We start from the raw sequence: 22,274 nt of genomic DNA, 5'->3' as shown, positions 1-22,274 counted from the left end.
CTTTTTTTGAACCAATTTTTAAGGAACTCGAAAAAAAAATTGGAAAATTTCAAAAGAAATATTTTCTACTTCTAAAAATTTTTAAAGGAAAAATAAAATTACTTCGAAAAGTTTCAAAAGAAACAAAAAAATGGGTTATCAAAAGTGTCGTTTTTTTAAAAAAAATAAGAAAAGAACTCTTAAAAGTAAATCCAATTCTCTTATTTCAATCAAGAAAAGTAGAAGTATATGAATCGAGTGAAACTAAAAAAGAAAGAGATCCCATAATCAGCAATCAGATGATTCATAAATCATTTAGCCAAATTGCATCTCTAGATTGGACAAATTCTTCGTTGACAGAAAAAATGAAGGATCTGGCTGACAGAACAAATACAATTAGAAATCAAATAGAAAGAATTACAAAAGAGAAAAAAAGTAACTCCGAAAATAAATATTAGTCTTAACAAAACAAGTTATAATGCTAAAAGATTAGAAAAATGGCAAATATTAAAAAGAAGAAATGCTCGATTAATTTCTAAATTACCTTTTGTTTTTAAATTTTTCATTGAAAGAATCTGCACAAATATATTTTTATCTATCATTAATATTCCCAGAATGAAGAGAAAATTATTTCTTGAATCAACAAAAAAAATTATGAATAAATCCATTTACAATAATAAAACAAGTAAAGAAATAATTAATAAAAAAAAATCCAATTGAGTTTATTCCGACTATAAAAAAGTCACTTTATAATATTAGTAATAGTAAGACAAATTCACATATTTTTTTTTATGACTTATCGTACTTATCATAGGCATATGTATTTTACAAATTATCACAAATGCAAGTTATTAACTTGTATAAATTAAAATCACTTCTTCAATATCAAGGAATCCCTTTTTTTCTTAAGCCTGAAATAAAGGATTCTTTTGAAACACAAGGAATAGTTCATTCTAAATTAAAGGATAACAGACTTCGAGTTCTGAAATGAATCAATGGAAAAATTTGTTAAGAGGGCATTATCAATACGATTTATCTCAGATCAGACGGTCTAGATTAATACCACAACAATGGCGGAATAGAGTTTATCAACGTTATATGGTTAAAAGGAAAAATTTCAGCAAATGGAATTTATATAAAAAAGACCAATTAGTTGATTCCCAAAAACAAAATATTTTGGAAGTCTATTCATTATTGAATCAAAAAGATAATTTTCAAAAATACTATAAATATGATCTTTTATTGTATAAATCTATTAATTCTGAAAATAAAAAGGACTCATTTCTTTCTAGATCGCCGTTTGAAGGAAATAAGAATCAAGAGATTTCTTATAATTACAACACATATAAAGAAATGTTTTTTGATATGCTGTGGAGTATCCCTATCAATAATTATCTAGAAAAGGATGATATTTAAAAAACACTCGATAGGAAATATTTGGATTGGAAAATTATCAATTTTGATCTTAGACAAAAAGTCAATTTTGGGGCCTCGATCATGATCGATGCCAATAGTAATCAAAATACTCAGATTGTTACTAATAATTATCAAATAATTGATCAAAAAAGTACTTTTTATCTTACGATTCCAGAAATGAATTTACCAAACTCCCCAAAAGTCTTTTTTGATTGGATGGGGATGAATGAAAAAAATACTAAAGCATCCCATATTGAATCTGGAACTTTGGTGGTTTTTCCCAGAATTTTTGTTACTTTATAATACGTATAAAATGAAATCTTGGTTTATACCAAGCAAATTACTTCTTTTAAACTTGAATAGAAATGAAAATAGTAAAGAAAATCAAAATCAAAATATTAATGAAAAGCAAAAGGGATGTTTTTTGATACCATCGAATAAAAAAATAAAGAATCAAACTCAAGAAGGAAAAAAAAAACCACAAGCCAAGGGGTATGTGTTCATGTATGTCCTATAGATTTATCCATTGTTGATTGGAAATTGGAAACAGATATTCGAAAGAAACGATTACTTAATTACAGTATTGATTTTGGAATCTGTATATTTTGTGGTAATTGCATTGAGTATTGTCCAACAAATTGTCTATCAATGAATGAAGAATATGAACTTTCTACTTATAATCATTACGAATTGAATTATAATCAAATTGGTTTAGGTCGATTATCGTTGTCAATAATTGATGATTACACAATTTGACCAAATTCGAATTCACCTCAAATACAAAATGGAAAAAATCCTTGATTCAAAACCATTCCATCATTTTTAGATCCAAAAGAATGAGGCTTTTTGCTTGGTCAATAGGTTGGTTGGCGAGAATTGTGGCTTAATTTGGATTGAAAATCGATTTCTATTCAACTAATGATTTCAAAATAGAGAGTTTCAAACTCCTTTTTCGGATAAAGAATAAAAGTAGTCCCATAACTATATCTACATCAATACACATCATACCCATTCCAATTTAATTCAATTAAGAAGTATCCTCAAAGATAACTTCTTTTTCCTGGCTAGGTCAACAAAGTCATGAAATATTTCGATTTATCTATTTTTTTTTCTATAAAATTAAATGGGTTTACCTGGACCAATACATGATTTTTTTTTAGTCTTTTTCGGATCGGGTCTTATATTATGAAGTCTAGGAGTAGTATTACTTCCCAATCCAATTTATTCGGCCTTTTCGTTGGGATTCGTTATTTTCTATATATCCTTATTCTATATTCTATTGAACTCATATTTTGTAGCTGCAAATATTTTAATCATTTTTGCTGTGATGTTCATGAGTGGTTTAGAATATTACAAAGATTTTCTTCTTTGGACCGTTGGGGATGGAGTTACTTCAATAGTTTGTACAAGTCTTTTTATTTCACCAATTACTACTATTCTAGATACGTCATGGTACGAGATTATTTGGACTACAAAATCAAACCAGATTATAGAGCAAGATTTGATAAGTAATGGCCAACAAATTGGAATTCATTTATCAACAGATTTTTTTTCTTCCATTTGAACTCATTTCAATAATTCTTTTAGTTGCTTTAATAGGTACAATTGCTATAGCTCATCAATAATAAATCTTTAAAACTAGGAATTCCATTCAAATAAAATCAACGGAAATGAATGTTATAATCCTTTAATTTTAATTCCTGTCTAAAATAGAAATGCTTTAGCTTTAGGTAAATTTATTACCAATATATCGCTTGAATTATTGTTCATATTGAAATGAATCGAGATTGATAAGGAGTTGGTTAATGATGCTTGAACATGTACTTTTTTGAATGCCTATTTATTTTCCATCGGAATCTACGGATTGATCACAAATCGACATAGAGCCCTTATATATCTTGAACTTATATTAAATTCAGTTAATATAAATTTTGTAACATTTTCAGGTTTTTTTTTTATAATCGTCAATTAAGAGGAGATATTTTCTCCATTTTTGTTATAGCTATTACAGCGGCTGAAGCAGCTATTTGACCGGCTATTGTTTCATCAAATTATCGTAGCAGAAAATCAACTCATATTAATCAATCCAATTTTTTTGAATAAGTAGTATTAATTATATAAATAGAAATTCGAATATTCAAAAATTATTCTGAAATTAATTCGAATTAGCAGGTTTGCTACGTGTAAGGTAGGATCGTATTTGCAAAAACATAAGAAATCAAAGTATTTTAGCCCTCTCTCATAAACCAATCCGCATGGAGATTGATTCTGATCACTCATTGATTCGTCTGGTATCTAAATATATGATTCATTTATAAGTTTACTAAATCGAAAATTTATGATGAAAAAAATGTATAGATCTAATGTCACATTCAGTAAAGATTTATGATACATGTATAGGATGTACTCAATGTGTCCGAGCATGTCCCACCAATGTATTAGAAATGATACTTTGGGACGGATGTAAAGCTAAACAAATTGCTTCTGCCCTAAGGATCGAGGACTGTGTTGGTTGTAAGAGACGTGAATCCGCTTGTCCAACGGATTTCTTGAGTATTCTAGTTTATTTATGGCATGAAACAACTCGCAATATGGTTCTAGCTTATTGATACGTTCTAGAAAACTCTACTTGAATCCAATTTCTTTTTTTATCGACAAAACCCGTGCTCCAAATATTTGGAGCACGGGTTTTTCTGGCCCAAGTGTATCTTTACCACGAATCATTTTCCTTGGTTAACAATAATTGTTATTTTGCCAATATATGAGGGTTCCTTAATTTTCTTTATTCCACATAAATGAAATAGGGTAATTCGTTGGTATACTATATGTGTATGTATTTTAGAACTTCTTATAATGACTTATGCATTCTTTATCATTTCGAATCGGGCAATCCATTAATCCAACTAGTGGAGGATTATAAATGGATCGATTTTTTTTTATTTCCATTGGAGATTAGGAATAGATGGGCTTTCTATAGGATCCATTTTACTGATGGAATTCATCACTGCTTTATCTACTTTAGCGGCTAGGCCAGTTACTCGGGATTCTCAAGTATTTCATTTCTTGATGTTAGAAATGTATAGTGGTCAAATAGGATTATTTTCTTATCGGGACCTTTTACTTTTTTTCCTCATGTGGGAGTTACAATTAATTCTTGATTATCTACTTCTATCAATGTGGGGAGGAATAAAAGTCTGTACTCGGCTACCAAATTTATTTTGTACACAGTAGGGGGTTCTATTTTTCTTTTAATGGGAGTTCTAGGTATCAATTTATATGGTTCTAATGAACCAAATTAAATTTAGAAATATTAGCCAATCAGTCCTATCCTGTGGCCTTCGAAATAATATTTTATATTGGATTTTTTATTGCTTTTGCTATCAAATTATCGATTATACCCCTACATATATGGTTACCAGATACCCATGGAGAAGCGCATTATAGTACTTTTATGCTTCTTGCCAGAATCTTATTAAAAATGGGAGCATATGGATTAGTTCGGATCAATATGGAATTATTACCCCATGCTTATTCTATATTTTCTCCTTGGTTGATGATAGTAGGCGCAATGCAAATAATATATACATCTTCGACATCTCTCGATCAACAGAATTAAAAAAAAAAAAGAATAGCCTATTCCTTTGTATCTCATAGGGTTTCATAATTATAGGAATTTGTTCTATCACCAATACAGGGCTCAATGGAGCCCTTTTACAAATAATCTCTCATGAATTTATTGGTGCTGCACTTTTTTTCTTCGCAGGAACATCTTTTGATAGAATACATCTTGTTTATCTTGATGATATGGGTGGAATAGCTATCCCAATGCCAAAATATTCATGATGTTCAGTAGCTTTTTGATGGGCTTCCTTGCATTACCAAGTATGAGTGGTTTTGTTGCTGAATTAATAGTATTTTTTGGACAAAGTACCAGTCAAAAATATCTTTTAATGCCAAAAATACTAATTACTTTTGTAATGGCAATTGGAATGATATTAACTACTATTTATTCATTATCTATGTCACGCCGATGGATACAAGATATTTAATGCTCCAAACTCTTATTTTTTTTTATTCTGGACCGCGAGAGTTATTTCTTTCAATCTCTATCTTTTTACCCATACTAGGTATTGGTATGTATCCCGATTTTCTTCTTTCACTATCAGTTGACAAAGTCGTAGTTATTCTATCTAATTCTTTTTATAGATAGTTTTGATGAACAAAAAGAAAAAAGAAAAATCCTATGGTTTTTTTAATCGTTCATTGTACAATGAAAAAAAAAGGCTTTTTCTTCTTCTTTTAAGTTAAGTAAAAAAAATGAATTTGAATTGGTGTGAACCCTATGAATCACTACAATATTTGATTCATAGGGTTCTCATCAATTCACATAAAGTTTTTTTATTTCATATGCACTGTACACTTTTCTATTCGTAAGAGTCTTTTTTGAATCCTTTTGAATTCAATTAGATGTTCATGTAAATGAACCATAACTATGTAGTCCTATTCCTAATAGATTGACCCCAAAATAGCATATTCAAATTATAAGAAAGCCAATAGACGCCAAAATTACGGAATTTATACCCTTCCATTTTATATTGGTTCGAATGTGTAAATAAATCGAGAATACGATCCAAGTAATAAATGCAAGTTTCCTTTGGGTCCCAACTCCAATATGATCCCCATGTTTCGTTAGCCCATACTGCTCCAGAAAGTACCCCTATGGTTAACAAGATAAATCCTAGACTAATAACCCGATAACTCCAATAATCCAATTGTTGAATAAATTGCGACCTATAATAATTCTTCGGAGAAAAAAAAGAATTATTTTGTAAAACATTGCTTCTTTCATTCATGTTTTCGATTTCACCAAATAAAAATGACCCATTTAAATGATTACTTGTAAAAAAATAAAAAATAAAAACTTTCTATTTTTTCTAACTTCAATGATTAGAAGTCCTACAGATAATAATGATCCATAAAAGGGCTACATAGCCCAATATCATCATACTTACGTGCATTATTAACCACTCAGATTGAAGAGTGGGCACAAATATTTCAGATTCGTGTATTTAAGTTAAATGACCTGAAGTAGTAAAGTCTTGGGTAAAAATAGCACTTGGGCTGATTATTGCACTTAATTTTATTTTATTTCTTTGAAATATGGAACTATATGAATAAGGAATAAACTCCATGAAAGGAAGATTAATGATTCATATAAATTACTTCGTGAAAAATATGTCCCGAATAAATCCAACGAGTAACTAATAATCCTGTTATATAGAAAAAATTCATTACCATGCCCTTTTCTGATGAATCGTAGAGTTTTATGATTTCATCGACTAAACAGGTTATCAAATGAATTGTAATTACAAATGAAATGATAGAAAAACAAATATGAGTTAATATATGCTCTAAGGTTGAAAATATCATAAAAATCTTAAAAAAAGGAGTTCTTTAATTACAAGAAATCAGGAATTGAATTCATTATAGGATCTATTTGGTTTTTCTAGAAGATGACATGCCACCACTCGGACTCGAACTGAAATGCTCCAGCACTGATTCCTAAGAGCAGCGTGTCTACCAATTTCACCATAGAGGCTTGTCTTGAACTCATAATAGCCTATGAATAAGCAATCGTCTAGATTTAAGAATTCAATTGGTTGCAATATTTTTTAGGAAAGATTCAAATGGATGAATAAAAATTAGTTCAAATATTGACTAAAAATTAGTTCAAATAGATATTTAAAGGTTCATTATTTTAGTTTAGGGCTTTAGTTTCTTAAAATTTTCGTGTATTTTATACTCTCCTCAACTTGAACTCTTTAAAACTAGATAGTTTTATTATCAATTAATAGGATAGAACTAAAAAAAAATCCATTTTCTTAATGAATCCAAAAGCAAAAAAAAAAAAAAAACCTATTTTGGATCACTCAAAAATTGATGCATTATTTATCCAGACTCTCTTCACTAATTGTTAGAGATATATGGGTTGTATATAGGAATTCAGATAAAATCAAAAAGTCAGAAAGTTACACAAAAGGGTTTAAAATTTTAATCAATTAGTTTCAATGATTTTAGTAACTAAAGATTCAAGATTTTCTATTTGCTCTTCTATATATAGAGAGAAAAAGTGGATATAGAGAAAAATTAAAAAGTTGTATTATTGTAACAAATAGGGAGATGCGGAAAATAAGACTCTCTACCTTGGAAATGAGAAAATATACTGAAAAGAAAATTAAGTATCTTTTGTTTATTCTTTTGTTAACAAAAAGAAAGTATTTTTATTTTTTTGAATTGAATTGAGAAAGGTAAATAGAAGAATTCTTATTCTACATATTCTAAGAGCCGAGCGAATTCGATTTCATATTGATTAACTCAATAGGTAATGGAATTCATTATTTGATTTTTGAAATGAGTCAATTTTTTGAGTCAAGTCGATTCAGATTATTCCAACATTTTATTACTTTTTTTGCACAAAAAAACTTTTTGAATTCCCGATAGAAAGAGATTTCCCTAAGGAAAATGCTTTTAACGCTGTCTCGTATCCTTTTCTTTTCCAAATATTTTACGAATACACTTTTTTGATGCAGAAGTATGTTTTTTTTTGGAACTGCCATTTAAATACAAATTAAGAGATTACTCATTTTTATAGCTGGATGTGAAAGACATCTACTATTCAAAATGAATCCGTAGTTTCCTATTCATTAGGAATTTCTTTTCTAGAAAATATTTTGTTATAAAATAAAAAGAAACAAAATAGATAGTTAAAGATATGTGAAAATGGCGTAAAATATTACTAAAAATAGAAAAAAAGATGAAGAATATGCTTTTTTTTTTTTCTATTAACTGGTCAAACTCGGTAAAAAAATATGGCTAATTTGAATTGAATTTTCAAAGACTAGTAATTAATCTTTTTCTTTCATATGATTTGACCAATTGTAACTTCTAGATTTGAATATTTGGAATATTTAGCAGAATAAGTAAGAATAAAAAATTAGAAAATTCTATTTAAATTAGTGCAGATCTTGATTTTTTATTGACTTCTTTCAAAAGAGGTAAGATCCGGTGAATCGGAAACAATTAATTAAAAAACTTTTTTTTTATGGAACATACATATCAATATGTGTGGATCATACCTTTTGTTCCACTTCTAGTTCCTATCTTAAAAGGAGTCGAACTTCTTTTTTTTTCGACGGCAACAAAAAATCTTCGTCGTATGTGGGCCTTTCTGAGTATTTTATTGTTAAGTATAGTCATGATTTTTTCAATTAATCTATCTATTCAGCAAATAAATAGTTGTTGTATCCATCAATATGTATGGTCTTGGACCATCAATAATGATTTTTCTTTAGAATTCGGCTACTTGATTGATCCACTTACTTCTATAATATCAATTTTAATCACTACTGTTGAAATTATGGTTCTTATTTATAGTGATAATTATATGGCTCATTATCAAGGATACTTGAGATTTTTTGCTTGTATGAGTTTTTTCAGTACTTCCATGTTAGGATTAGTTACTAGTTCCAATTTGATACAAATTTATGTTTTTTGGGAATTGGTTGGAATGTGTTCCTATCTATTAATAGGTTTGTAACTAATTGTGTAGGGGATTTTTGTTTATTATTAGGAATTTTAGGTTTTTATTGGATAACAAGAAGTTTCGAATTTAGGGATTTATTCGAAATATTGAATAACTTGATTTATAATAATAAAGTCAATTCTTCATTTGTTACTTTGTGTGCTGCTCTATTATTTACTGGTGCAGTTGTTAAATTTGTACAATTTTCCCTTCATGTATGGTTACTTGATGCTATGGAAGGTCTTACTCCTATTTCGGCTCTTATACGTGGTAGCAGCGAAAATTTTTCTTTCAGCTCCCTTTCTTCCTCTTTTTAGTTATACCTTACATAATGAATTTAAAATCTCGTTCATAGGAACAATAACAGTATTATTAGGAGCTACATTAGCTCTTGCTCAAAAAGACATTAAGAGGGGTTTAGCCTATTTGACCATGTCTCAATTGGGTTATATGATGTTAGCTCTAGGAATGGGGTCTTATCGAAGTGCTCTATTTCATTTGATTACTCATGCTTATTCCAAAGCATTATTATTTTTAGGGTCTAGATCTATTATTCATTCAATGGAAAATATTGTTGACTAATCTTTAGATAAAAGTCAGAATATGGCTCTTATGGGTGGTTTAACAAAACATGTACCAATTACCCGAATTTCTTTTTTATTAGGTACAATTTCTCTTTGTGGTATTCTAGCTCTTGCTTATTTTTTGTCAAAAGATGAAATTCTTAATGATAGTTGGTTGTATTCGTCGATTTTCATAATAACAGCTTGGACCACAGCAGGATTAACCGCATTTTATATGTTACGGATCTATTTACTTACTTTTGAGGGGCATTTAAACGTTCATTTTCAAAATTACAGTGGCAAACAAAATACCCATTTCTATTCAATATCTCTATGGGGAAAAAGGGGTTCCAAAAGAATTAACAAAAATTTTCGTTTATTAAAAATCAATAATAGTAAAAGTTTTTTTTTTTTTCAAAAAAGAAATATCGAAGTGATGAAAATGTAAGAAACAGGGTAGGACCTTTTATTACTATTGTTCATTTTGAGAATAAAAAGGATTATTCCTATCCTTATGAATCCGATAATACTTTGTTATTTCCTTTACTTGTATTGGGCATCTTTACTTTGTTCATTGGATCTATAGGAATTCCTTTCAATCAAGAATTGGATATATTAACCAAATGGTTAACTCTGTCTCTAAACCTTTTACATCAAAAGTTGAATGATTCAATCGATTGGTATGAATTTTTGAAAGATGCAATTTTTTCAGCCAATATAGCTTATTTCGAAATATTTATAGCGTCCTTTTTATATAAACCTATTTATTCCTCTTTCGAAAATTTTGACTTAATCAATTTATTTGTTAAAATGGGTCCTAAGAGAAGTCTTTGGGATAAAATTCTAAATGGTCTATATAATTGGTCATATAATCGTGCTTATATAGATGCTTTTTATACAACATCCTCAACTAGGATGGTAAGAGGATTAGCCCAATTAACTCATTTTTTTGATTGACGAGTTATTGATGGAATTACGAATGGGGTTGTGTTATAAGTTTCTTTGTACGAGAAGATATCAAATATGTAGGGGTGGACGCATATCTTCTTATTTTTTCTTCTATTTATCTTGTGTATCAATATTTTTATTAGGTCTTTATTGTTCGATTTTTTGATAAGTATTTTGAATTTGGAATTGTCATGATTTTCATTGATATTCATCAGTTAAGAATCTTCATAAACTAGGCTATTTTTAGAGCCTATCTCTGTTAATCGAAAGAGGAATTCATCCTTTTTTTTCCTTTCCATTCACTCGGATTTCTTCACGTTCATCGATTTTATTCGGATCCTCCTTTTCTTCCCAAGAAAAGGAAGGAGAAGGAACTTCTCTGGCGGATCTCTCTTGTTCCTGTTTAGTCCCCTTCATTTCGTAAGCTGTTTCTATTTCTGTATCTCTTTCTTCCGCACTTTCCACCTTTTTTTTTTCCATTTTTGAGGTTTCTTTCCACTCTTAGTAAGAATGGGTGATGGTATTCTGCCTAATTAGTAGACACAGGTAAGAAATAAGAGAAACTTCGAGCCATAGAATTTCTCAATTCTGACACAAGGTACTTATTAGATCGAATGTACTTATTCGATCAAATAGAATGATTTTGTCGTATCCAGACTATTACCAATCCAAGCCATTACATGAATAAAATGTGCCCAATTAACCAACCAACAACTTGTTACAAATAACATCTTGTTGTTGCATCAAAACATATAAATGTTGACTAATCTGGCTAACATTGAACTTAGTAAAATGAAATGATTGAATAATTGAAAAATGAGATTTTTCAAGAATACACATTGAATGCTGAAACTACGCATTGAATTTCTGGTAGTAGATCCATAATAAAAAAAGTGTTTGCTATTGTTCTAGAAGAAATGAAACAAAAGATATGGTAGAGCTAAGGTAGTTATTGTACGAGGTCTACCCAATGCTAGATGCAGAGGCGCATAATAGATTGATATGAACATCATGAGCTATCCCATAATAAAACTAGTTGTTGCTGATATCTTCTTCTCGGTTCCTTCTTCCATAACTTGATCTCAGAGAAGGAAGAGATAAGAGGGTCCTATGGAGAATGTGGTCAGAAATCCATAATAGAGTCCGACCACAACGATCGAATTGATTATCTCCATGCATAAGGATACTAGATTACCTAGTAGAAAAGATTGAAAAATCATCAAAAACCTCCCTTATTTCTTTTCTATTGCAATTTTTGGATTATGATATGATGATTTTTGAACTTTCCATATATAGAAAAGAAATAGAAAGAGATAGACTAGAAACAAAGGGGTATTAAATGTCAATGACACCAAAGGGGTATTAAATGAATGGAATTGGGATATGTATGGAATATAATAAAATAGAGCCACTTTGAGGTTTTCTCTGAAATGAGACATAGAAGGAAGCCACTATGAAGAAGTTCTGTGAGTTATGAAGGAAGCTTCGAGCTCATATTGGTCATGGGTTGAGAACGGGAATTGAACTCTATGAGATATAGTCTCCCGTTGTTCCTCAGTAGCTCAATGGTAGAGCGATTGACTTTTAACCGATTGGTCGTAGATTTGAATCCTACTTGGGGAGATTTGATTCATTCTGAATTAATGAATCCAGAATATAGGGGCTTGCTTTGACCATTAAGAGTAGGTAACCTATTCTCTGTCCTTATTTCTATCTCATCGTATCACATTCTGTTCTACAAGATTTGAAAATCACCGTCAATACCTCGGTGTAGGTTTGGGATAATCCTTTGTTCCATAGCCTTGAGGCTATTTACAACTAGCCATTTAAGAAATCTCAGATGTACTAGCACTGCATCATTGATGCAGTCATCGATTCTCCCGAGAGTTCACAATTACCATGAGCAAACATATTAATGACAAGGAAAGCATTCTTGTTATGCCACTAATACTTGTACTTGCTCTGCTATTCTGCACAAGCCTGGCTGAGGAAGAGTTACGGGGCGTAAAACAAAAAAATACATGGATCGGCCGGGGGCATACTATTTGTAATGATTCCATTATTTATGATAAATAATAAATAAAAAGAAGAAGCCTTTCCAAAAACTCACACCCAAGTTCCATACCTTTTGGTCCGCTATCCCGATCATGATTTTCCTACCCCAAGAGTGAAAGGTATTTCCCTTTTATTTTGGGTCGATTGTGGGTGAGGAGGGATTCAAACCCCAACACAGTGGTTCGTAGCCACGTGCTCTAATCCTCTGAGCTACAGGGCGCACCCCATCTCCATTGGATCTGTTCTCGAGAGTACCCTTAAAAAAAGGAACCTTTCCTCTCCCCTCCCCTGCAATTTCATTTCGGGTTAAGAAGATGTGAAAGCACGTTTATCTCTATAAGAACAGTATGTTTCGAGGTGTGAAATGGGAGAGAAGGGATGTCATAATTGGGGTTTTGCATATGACATTCATTTTTTTTGTTGAAAAAGGAATAAGAATGAGAGGTGTTATGCCTTTTATCTTCCTGGCGTCGAGCTATTTTTTTGCAGGACCTCCCCTACAGTATCGTCACCATAGTAGAGTTTAACCACCAAGTTCGGGATGGATTGGTGTGGTTCCTCTACGCATAGGACACCAGAATATTGAACTAAGAACGAAGAAAGGCATGAGAGAAAAGCCTATTGGCTACTGATTGTGAGGCCCCAATCTTTTATTGGAGGGGACACCAAAGGCCTCTGGCCTTCCATCCCTTGAATGGATAGAGAGGGAAGGTAGAGCTTTTGGTTTTTTCATGTTGTCAAAGAGTTGAACAATGGTTTTTTGTGTTGTCAAAGATTTGAACAATGAAAACAGATGGCTAGTACCTGATCAAATTGATCAGGTCAAGTAGGAACAAGGTTCAAGTCTACTGGTCTATTAGGATGCCTCAGCTGCAGACATCACTGCACTTCCACTCAACACCTATCATAATGATAAATAGCTCGTCTCACCATGACCTTCTCTTGAATTCTCAAAACATCTGTCGCTCCATCCCCGTAGGGGCAGAAAACCTGTCATTGTCTCTGCTATGCTATCGAAAGCTCTGGGGATGTCGGAATAAAAGAGAACTTATCTTGGGATGGGCTTACTACTTGGATGCTTTCAGCAGTTATCCGCTCCGTACTAGGCTACCCAGCATTTACCGTGGGCACGATAACTAGTACACCAGAGGTGCGTCCTTCCCGGTCCTCTCATATTAGGAAAAGGTCTTCTCAATGCTCTAACACCCACACCAGATATGGACTAAACTATCTCATGAAGTTCTGAACCTAGCTCACGTACCACTTTAATGGTGAACAACCCAACCTTTGGAACATACTACAGTCCCAGGTGGCAAATAGCCGACATCGATTTGCCAAACCTTCTCGTTGATGTGAGCTCTTGGGGAAGATCAGCCTATTATCCCTAGAGTAACTTTTATCCACTGAGTGACGGCCCTTCGACTCTGTACCATCGGATCACTAAGGCTGACTTTCGTCCCTGCTCGAAGGGTGGGTCTTTCTATCAAGCTCACTTCTACCTTTGCACTAGGGGGCCAATCTCCATCTGGCCCAAGGAAACCATTGCACACCTCCGTTACCTTTTGGGAGGCCTACGCCCCGTAGAAATTGTCTAGCTGAGACTATCCCTTGGCCCATAGGTCCTGACACAATGTTAGAATTCTAGCTCTTCTAGAGTGGTATCTCACTGATGGCTCGGGCCCCCGGAAGGAGGCCTTTTCGCCTTCCACCTAAGCTATGCAGGAAAGGCCCAAACCCAATCCCAAGGAACAGTGAAGCTTCATAGGGTCTTTCTATCCAAGTGCAGGTAGTCCGCATCTTCACAGACATGTCCATTTTATCGAGCCTCTCTCTGAGACAGTGCTCAGATCATTATGCCTTTCGTGCGGGTCGAAACTTACTCGACAAGGAATTTTGCTACCTTAGGACTGTTATAGTTATGGTCACCATTCACAGGGGCTTCAATCGTCGACTCCTCTGTCATCAAGTCTCCAACTTCCTTGGCCTTTCGGCACTGGGTAGGCGTCAACTCCTATACATGGTCTTATGATTTTGTAGAGACCTGTGTTTTTGGTAAACATTCGCCCGAGCCTGGTCACTGTGACCCCCTTTGTGAGGAGGTACCCCTTCTCTTAAAGTTACGGGGCTATTTTGTCGAGTTCCTTAGAGAGAGTTATCTCGCACCCCTAGGTATTCTCTATCTACCCGCCTGTGTAGATTTCGGGTATAGGTACCCTTTTGTTTAAAGGTCATTCGAGCTTTTCCTGGGAGTATGGCGTGGGTTACTTCAACGTCGTAGTGCCTGGTACTCAAACATTAACTCGACGTATTTTCTCTACCCCTTCTTACCCTGAAAAAGTAGGGGCACCTTACATTCTTGAATCGATAACCAGCTTTCAGCTAACCTAGCCTACTTCCTCCCTCGGGACCAACAAGGGGTAGTACATGAATATTCACCTATTGTCCATCGACTATACCTTTCGGCCTGATCTTAGGCACTGACTCACCCTCCATGGATGAACCTTGCGGAGGAACCCTTAGGTTTTTAGGCATTGGATTCTCACCAATGTTTGTGTTACTCAAGCTGACATTCTTGATTCCGCTTAGCCCCATTTATCTTCAGCGTAAGAGCGCTCGATTAGTAACCTATTACACACTCTTTTAAGGGTGGCAGCTCTGAGCGATCATTTAGGGGCCTTAGCTAGTGATCTGGGCTATTTCCCTCTCGACGATGAAGCTTATCCCCCATCGTCTCACTGGCTGACCTTGACCCCTGTTATTTTGAGGTCATATATAGTATTGCCTTGATTTGGTGCCGCTCTCGTAGCCCACACCGAAACAATGCTTTACCCCTAGATGTCCAGTCAACTACTACGCCTCAACGCATTTAGGGGAGAACCAGCTAGCTCTGGGTTCGAGTGGCATTTCACCCCTAACCACAACTCATCCGCTGATTTTTCAAAATCAGTCAGTTCGAACCTCCACTTAGTTGCACCCAAGCTTCATCCTGGTCATGGATAGATCACCCAGGTTTAGGTCCATAAGCAGTGACAATCGCCCTATGTAGACTCGCTTTCACTATGGCTCAGATGGGTTCCCTTAACCAAGCCACTGCCTATGAGTCGCCAGCTCATTCTTCAACAGGCATGCGGTCAGAGACTGCCATCCTCCCACTACTTGGGAGCTTATGGTTTCATATTCTATTTCATTCCCTAATGGGAGGTTCTTTTCATCCTTTCCTCATGGTACTACTTTGCTATCGATCACCTAGGATTATTTACCCTTGCAAGGTGGTCCTTGCTGATTCGCATGGGATTCCACATGTCCCATACTACTCGGGTCAGAGCGTAAGCTAGTGATGCTTTTGACTACTAATCCCATTTCGCTCGTCACTACTACTGGAATTGCTTTTGCTTTCTTTTCCTTTGGCTACTAAATTGTTTCAGTTTGCCAAGTTGTCTCTTGCCTGCCCATGGATTCAATAGCAGTTCGAAAGGTTGCCTTATTCGAGAATCTTTGGATCTATTCTTATTTAACTCCCAAAGCATTTTGTCGATTACTATGCCCTTCCTTGTCTTTGGGTGCCTAGGTATCTACCGTAAGCGTTTCCTCATTTGAACCTTGCCCTTCTAAGGCTATGCCATCCTAGGGTACTGCTAAATAGATGGATCTTATCATGTCCATGAATGATAAATCATAGATCGAATCGTTGAATCGAAAAAATTGGGTGCTATCATATAGCTTTGTATCAGCTAAGTTCATGAGTTGGAGATAAGCGGACTCGAACCGCTGACATCAGCCATAGGGTAAACCACCGCCTCTTAGGCCCCCCGACTGATTCTACTATAGTGGCCAACGATAGACAATAACTACCCCCGAGCACAGCTTACAACTTTCATTGTACTATGCTCCCTAAAGAGTAACTCTTCTCAAAATCTCACTCAAAAGGTACTGAGTTGGTATCCCATTCTAACTAAGGATTCTTGTGGTTCCGGAGGTTCCAGCTATCAAAGAACCAGGAACGAAGAGCTTTCCTCCCTTTCTACTCCATTCTTTAGTTTTAAGAATGCTGGTTTTAATAATAAGTGATTGCCTTTCTCCGATCCTTACTGTCGAACCTAAGAACAGACAACCAATGTGTTCCACTTATTGTTCAGGGTTCTATTCTTGCTCCATGACCCCTGGATGCCAAAGGCACCCTTGGGGCGATCTCGTAGTTCCTACGGGGTGGAGATGATGGGGTCAGTCCATTGATTTTCCTTTATTTTCTTTTGCCATCTTTTTCTCAAAGGGTTGAAGGAAGATAGTGTATCAAGCTATTCACAAGGGCCAACTTGATCCTCTTTCCCAGGGATCTCAGATGAGAGACCCCTGGGAGAGCTGCCGACTCCAACTACCATCCATGTATGATCCATACTAGATTTGACCAACTGTCCATCCTACCTCCTCTACGTTCTTGACAGGCCATCTTTATCTCAGTAAAGTTTTTCAATGGCATATTTTGGTCCTCTTCCTCATTATTTAGAAAAAGTGAGCCACCAATTTATGTATAAGATACTATCATTACTACCTGGACAATTAGACATCTAACCCATAATCGCAACAACCCAATTGCAAGAGCGGAGCTCTACCAACTGACCTATACCCCTCGAGCTAAGTGGAGCATGCATAAAGTAGTCAGATCCTTCTTCTATTCTTTTCCCTGGCACAGTTAAGCCATTCTGGACTTGAACCAGAGACCTCACCCATAAATTGAATCATCGCACTTACGATCTAACCAATTGGGAAAGAATCAATAGATTTCTTTTCGAGAGCGATTCATCCTTCCCGAACATAGCATACAACTCTCCATTATACTACGCTCTACAAGTGTGCTTGTTTTCCCCTTCTTCCTTACCCTGCGAATCTTTGTGAAATAACTATGAGGAGAAGAAAAAAGACTGCGTTTTTTTTTTTTTTTTTTTTTTAATAAAGACATCCACACATCCTTAATGACTTTTTAGGGTCCACCAAGGAAGGTCGATGGGGGTTAAGGGTTCCCCAACCATGTTTATTTCATAGAAATTAAAAGTACAGGGAAGGAGGGGGGCATAAACCTGACCTCCAAAAAGCAACAGTGCAACAAATGAAATATTAAAAACGAATAAAGTAAATGAGGAAGTACTACTTCCTTGTACAAGAAAAATGAAATAATGATTGCCTAAACTACAAACCTCTAAAGCTGGGCAATCCATATCTGTCGATTTGTACCAATGCCCTAATCTGTCGAGGCAGGTCAAGTGGTCCATATTCTTGGTAGCGCTGGTGATCCCAGCCTTCTGAAGCAAGAGAATCTGTAACCTGGTTACCCTCTCTGTAGATGTGAGAAACTGTGTCTCTATCGAAGCAAATGAAGTCTCTGATCTGTCTGAGAATACCCTGGATCGACCATGGTCCTCCACCTTTGGTGATGCAGTGAATAGCCAATGTTGAATCTGCCTCAAGCCAGATAGCTGAAATCCCAAGTCCTCCGTCACCCTAGAATGAAAGGGGTGATCTCGTAGTTCTTGGTCTATGAAGATACATTGTTAGGTGCTCCATTTTCTTTTCTCGTTGAAGCCAAACCTAAACCTGTGCTCGAGAGATAGTTGTCTATACATTGATAATGCATGTATGGATTCTCGAGAAGAGAAGAGCTGTGGTGGCCCCCCCGAACCGCCTAGATCCCAAGAGTGAATCGAAAGTTGGATCTACATTGGATCTCACACAAATCACCCCATCTATCCTCCTAAGGAGAGGTTTGGTTTAAAACCCCAGTTCGAACAGGAGGAGTAAGCTATGCTAATGTGCCTTGGATGATCCACATCTCAGGGTCAGGCGCCGATGAGCACATTGAACTATCTATGTGGTTGAGAGCCCTTATAGACCAGGTACAACGACACAATTATCAGGGGCGTGCTTTACCACTGAGTTAATATCCTATCGTACGAGCCTCCCACTGGGGGCCCGCTATGCCAAAAAGCGAGAGAAACCTCATCCCTCTCTTTCCTTTTTTCGTCCCCATATCGCCACATGGGGGGACATGGGGACATAAAAAAGGGGATCCTATCAACTTATTCTAACCTAGGATAATAAGCTCATGAGCTTGGCCTGACTTCAATGTCGAGAAACCAAAAAAGACTCCATCTCCAAGTTTAACACAGACGTAGCTCTTTTCTTTTTGTTTTGGGTGTTAAGCAGTGTCAAACCAAAATACCAAACAAGCATTAGCTCTCTCTGAAAAGAAGGTAATCCAGCCACACCTTCCAGTACGACTAGCTTGTTACAACTTCACTCCAGTCACTAGCCCTACCTTCGGCATTCTCCTCCTTGTGGTTAAGATAATGACTTTGGGCATGGCTAGCTTCCATAGTGTGATAGGCGGTGTGTACAAGGCCTGGGAATGAATTCACCGTTGTATGGCTGATCGATGATTACTAGCAATTTCAGTTTCATACAGGCAAGTTGTAGCCTGCAATCCGATCTGAGGATGGGTTTTTGGGGTTAGCTGACCCTTGCGGGATCACAACCCTTTGTCTTAGATATTGTAGCACATGTGTCGCCTAGGGCATGATGACTTGACATCATCCTCACCTTCATTTGACTTATCATCGGTAGTCTGTTCAGGGTTCCAAACTTAACGATGGCAACTAAACATGAGGGTTACGCTCATTGTGGGACTTAACCCAACACCTTACGACACGAGCTGACGACGGCCATGCACTACCTGTGTCCGCATTCTTGAAGGCACCCCTCTCTTTCAAGAGGATTCGCAACATTTCAAGCCCTGATAAGGTTCTTCGCTTTGCATCGAATTGAACCACATGCTCCATCACTTGTGCGGGCCACCGTCAATTCCTTTGATTTATATTCTAGCAACGTACTCTCTAGGTGGGATACATATTGCGTTAGCTACAGCATTGCACGGGCCGATACGCACAGCGCCTAGTATCCATTGTTTACGACTAGGACTACTGAGGTATTTAATCCCATTCGCTCCCCTAGCTTTCATATCTCAATATCAGTGTCGGCCCAACATAGTACTTTTGTCGTTGGTGTTCTTTTCGATCTCTACACATTTCACCGCTCCACCGAAAATTTCCTCGGCCCCTACCGTACTCCAGCTTGGTAGTTTCCACCACTTGCCCAGGATTGAGCCTTGGGATTTGACGATAGACTTAAAAACCCACTTACAAACGTTTTTCACCCAATCATTCCAAATAATGCTTGCATCCTCTATCTTACCGCTGCTGCTGGCACAGAGTTAGCTGATGCTTATTCCCTAGATACTGCCATTACTTCTTTTTCAAGAAAGAAGTTCACGACCTGTGGGCCTTCTAACTCCAAGCGGCATTGCTCTATCAGGCTTTCACCCATTGCTAAAAATTCTCCACTACTACCTCCCATATGATTCTAGGCTGTGTATCATCCTCTTAGACTAGCTACTGATCATTTCCTTAGTAAGCTATTACCTCACCAACTAGCTAATCAGATACAAGCCCCTCTTTGAGCAGATTCCTCCTTTTGCTTCTAAGCCTACGGGGTATTAGCAGCCTTTTTCAGCTGTCGTTCCCCTCCTAGGGGCAGGTTTTTATGCGTTACTCACCTGTCCACCACTGGAAAGACCACTTTTTGTCTGACTTGCATGTGTTAAGCATGCCTCCAGTGTTCATCCTGAGCTAGGATCGAACTCTCCATGAGATTTATAGTTGCATTACTTATAACTTCCTTATTCGTAGACAAAGTGGATTTGGAATTGTCTTTCACTCCAAGGCATAACTTGTATCCATGTGCTTCATATTCGCCTGAATTTCACTCCTAGAAATATAGCCATCCCTATCCCTTCATTTCAATCCCACGAGCCTCTTATCAATTCTCATTGAATCACAGTGCGGGAGCAAATCCAAATAGAAGAACTCACATTGGATTTAAGGATAATCAGGCTCGAACTGATGACTTCCACCACGTCAAGGTGACACTCTACCGCTGAGTTATATTCCTTCCCTACCCACATCGAGAAATAGAACTAACTAATCCTAAGTCAAAAGGTCAAGAAACTCAACGTCACTATTCTTGAACAACTTGGAGCCGGGCCTTCTTTTCGTATTATTACGAATATGAAAATAATGGTCAAAATCGAATTAAATTGTCAACTGACCCCATCGAAAATAGGATTGACTAGCAATTTCTAAGGGAATGGAGTTACATCTCTTTTCCATTTCCATTCAAGAGTTCTTATGTGTTTCCACCTCCTTTGAGACCTAGAAAAATGGACAAAATCCTTTTCTTAAGAATGCATACAAGATTCGTCACTACAAGAAGGATAATGGTAACCCTACCATTAATTACTTCATTTATGAATTTCATAGTAATACAAATACATGTCCTGCCGAGATGGAATTTGTAACTTACTCTCCTCTTGCCTAGCAGGCAAAGATTGACCTCCACAGAAAGGATGATTCATTCGGATTGACATGAGAGTCCAGCTACATTGCATTGCCAGAATCCATGTTGTATATTTGAAAGAGGCTGACCTCCATGCTTTTCTCATGTACATGCCAAGCCCCTTTTCTCGTCGGTCCACATAGATAAAATGTAGGACTGGTGCCAATAGTTCATCATGGAAGAAAGGACTCACTAAGCCTGGATCATTAACTAATACTAATCCTATATAATAGAAAATACTAATATAATAGAAAAGAACTATATTTTCTATATACTTTTCCTGGTTTCGTTGCTATCGCGGGCTTTACGCAATCAATCATATTAGATAGATATCCCTTCAACATAACATAGGTCATCGAAAGGATCTCGGAAGCCCACCAAACTAAGAAAGCCAGGATCTTTCAGAAAATAGATTCTTATTCAAAGAGTGCATAACCGCATGGATAAGCTCACACTAACCCGTTAATTGGGGATCCATTTGATATTTTCCTTGGGAGATATCAGGAAGGAATTGGAATGGAATAAGATCAAATCAATCAGAAAAAAGGTTCTCTATTGATTCAAACACTGTAGCTATGGGATAGGGATAGAGGAAGAGGAAAAAACCAAAGATTTCACATAGTACTTCTGATCAAAAAATCAATCAGATTGATTTTGTACCCTTCATTCCATGAGAAAATGGGTCGAATTCTACAAGATCAAACCTATGGGCCTTAAGGAATGATATAAAAAAAGGGAGAGAAAAATATTAAATAAAAATGAAGTAGAAGAACCCAGATTCCAAATGAACAAATTTGAACTTCAAAAGGATTTTTCTGATTCTCGAAGAATGAAGGGCAAAGGGATTGATTGAGAAAGATCTCTTGTTCTTATAATAGGATTGTGATTGGATCTGCATATGTTCGGTAAAGATAATTATCTTCTCCTTTGAAAATAATCAAAAATGGAAAGTGTACAATTGGAACATGAAAACGTGACTAAATGGTCCTAGTTATTCTTCAGGACAAAGTTGAAGAAGGGAGGGGATTCTCGAATGTGGAAAAGGATCCAATGGATTCGAAAGAATTGAACGAGGAGCCATATGAGGTGAAAATATCATGTACGGTTTTGTAGAGTGGCAATAAGGGTGACTTATCTGTCAACTTTTCCACTATTACCAAAAAAAAAAAAATAAACTCTGCCATACGTAAAGTTGCCAGAGTACGATTAACCTCTGGATTTGAAATCATTGCTTATATACCCGGTATTGGCCATAATTTATAGGAACATTCTTCAGTCTTAGTAAGAGG

The 22,274-nt window shown here is 35.7% G+C and overlaps 3 pseudogenes; 1 reads left to right on the top strand and 2 right to left on the bottom strand.

Moving 5' to 3' along the window:
• Nucleotides 1–10,764: 10,764 nt before the first annotated feature.
• LOC111365601 lies at nucleotides 10,765–11,708 on the bottom strand (annotated as a pseudogene).
• A 679-nt stretch (nucleotides 11,709–12,387) lies between these two features.
• On the top strand, nucleotides 12,388–15,129 carry LOC111365600 (annotated as a pseudogene).
• Nucleotides 15,130–17,108: 1,979 nt separating this feature from the next.
• Nucleotides 17,109–19,319, bottom strand: LOC111365598 (annotated as a pseudogene).
• Between the last annotated feature and the right edge of the window lie 2,955 nt (nucleotides 19,320–22,274).

Source organism: Olea europaea, chromosome 17, assembly GCF_002742605.1.
Source record: "Olea europaea var. sylvestris chromosome 17, O_europaea_v1, whole genome shotgun sequence".
Classification (NCBI taxonomy): Eukaryota; Viridiplantae; Streptophyta; class Magnoliopsida; order Lamiales; family Oleaceae; genus Olea; species Olea europaea.
The sequence above is the reverse complement of the archived record's forward strand: the minus strand, read 5'-3'. Positions and strand labels throughout refer to the sequence as shown.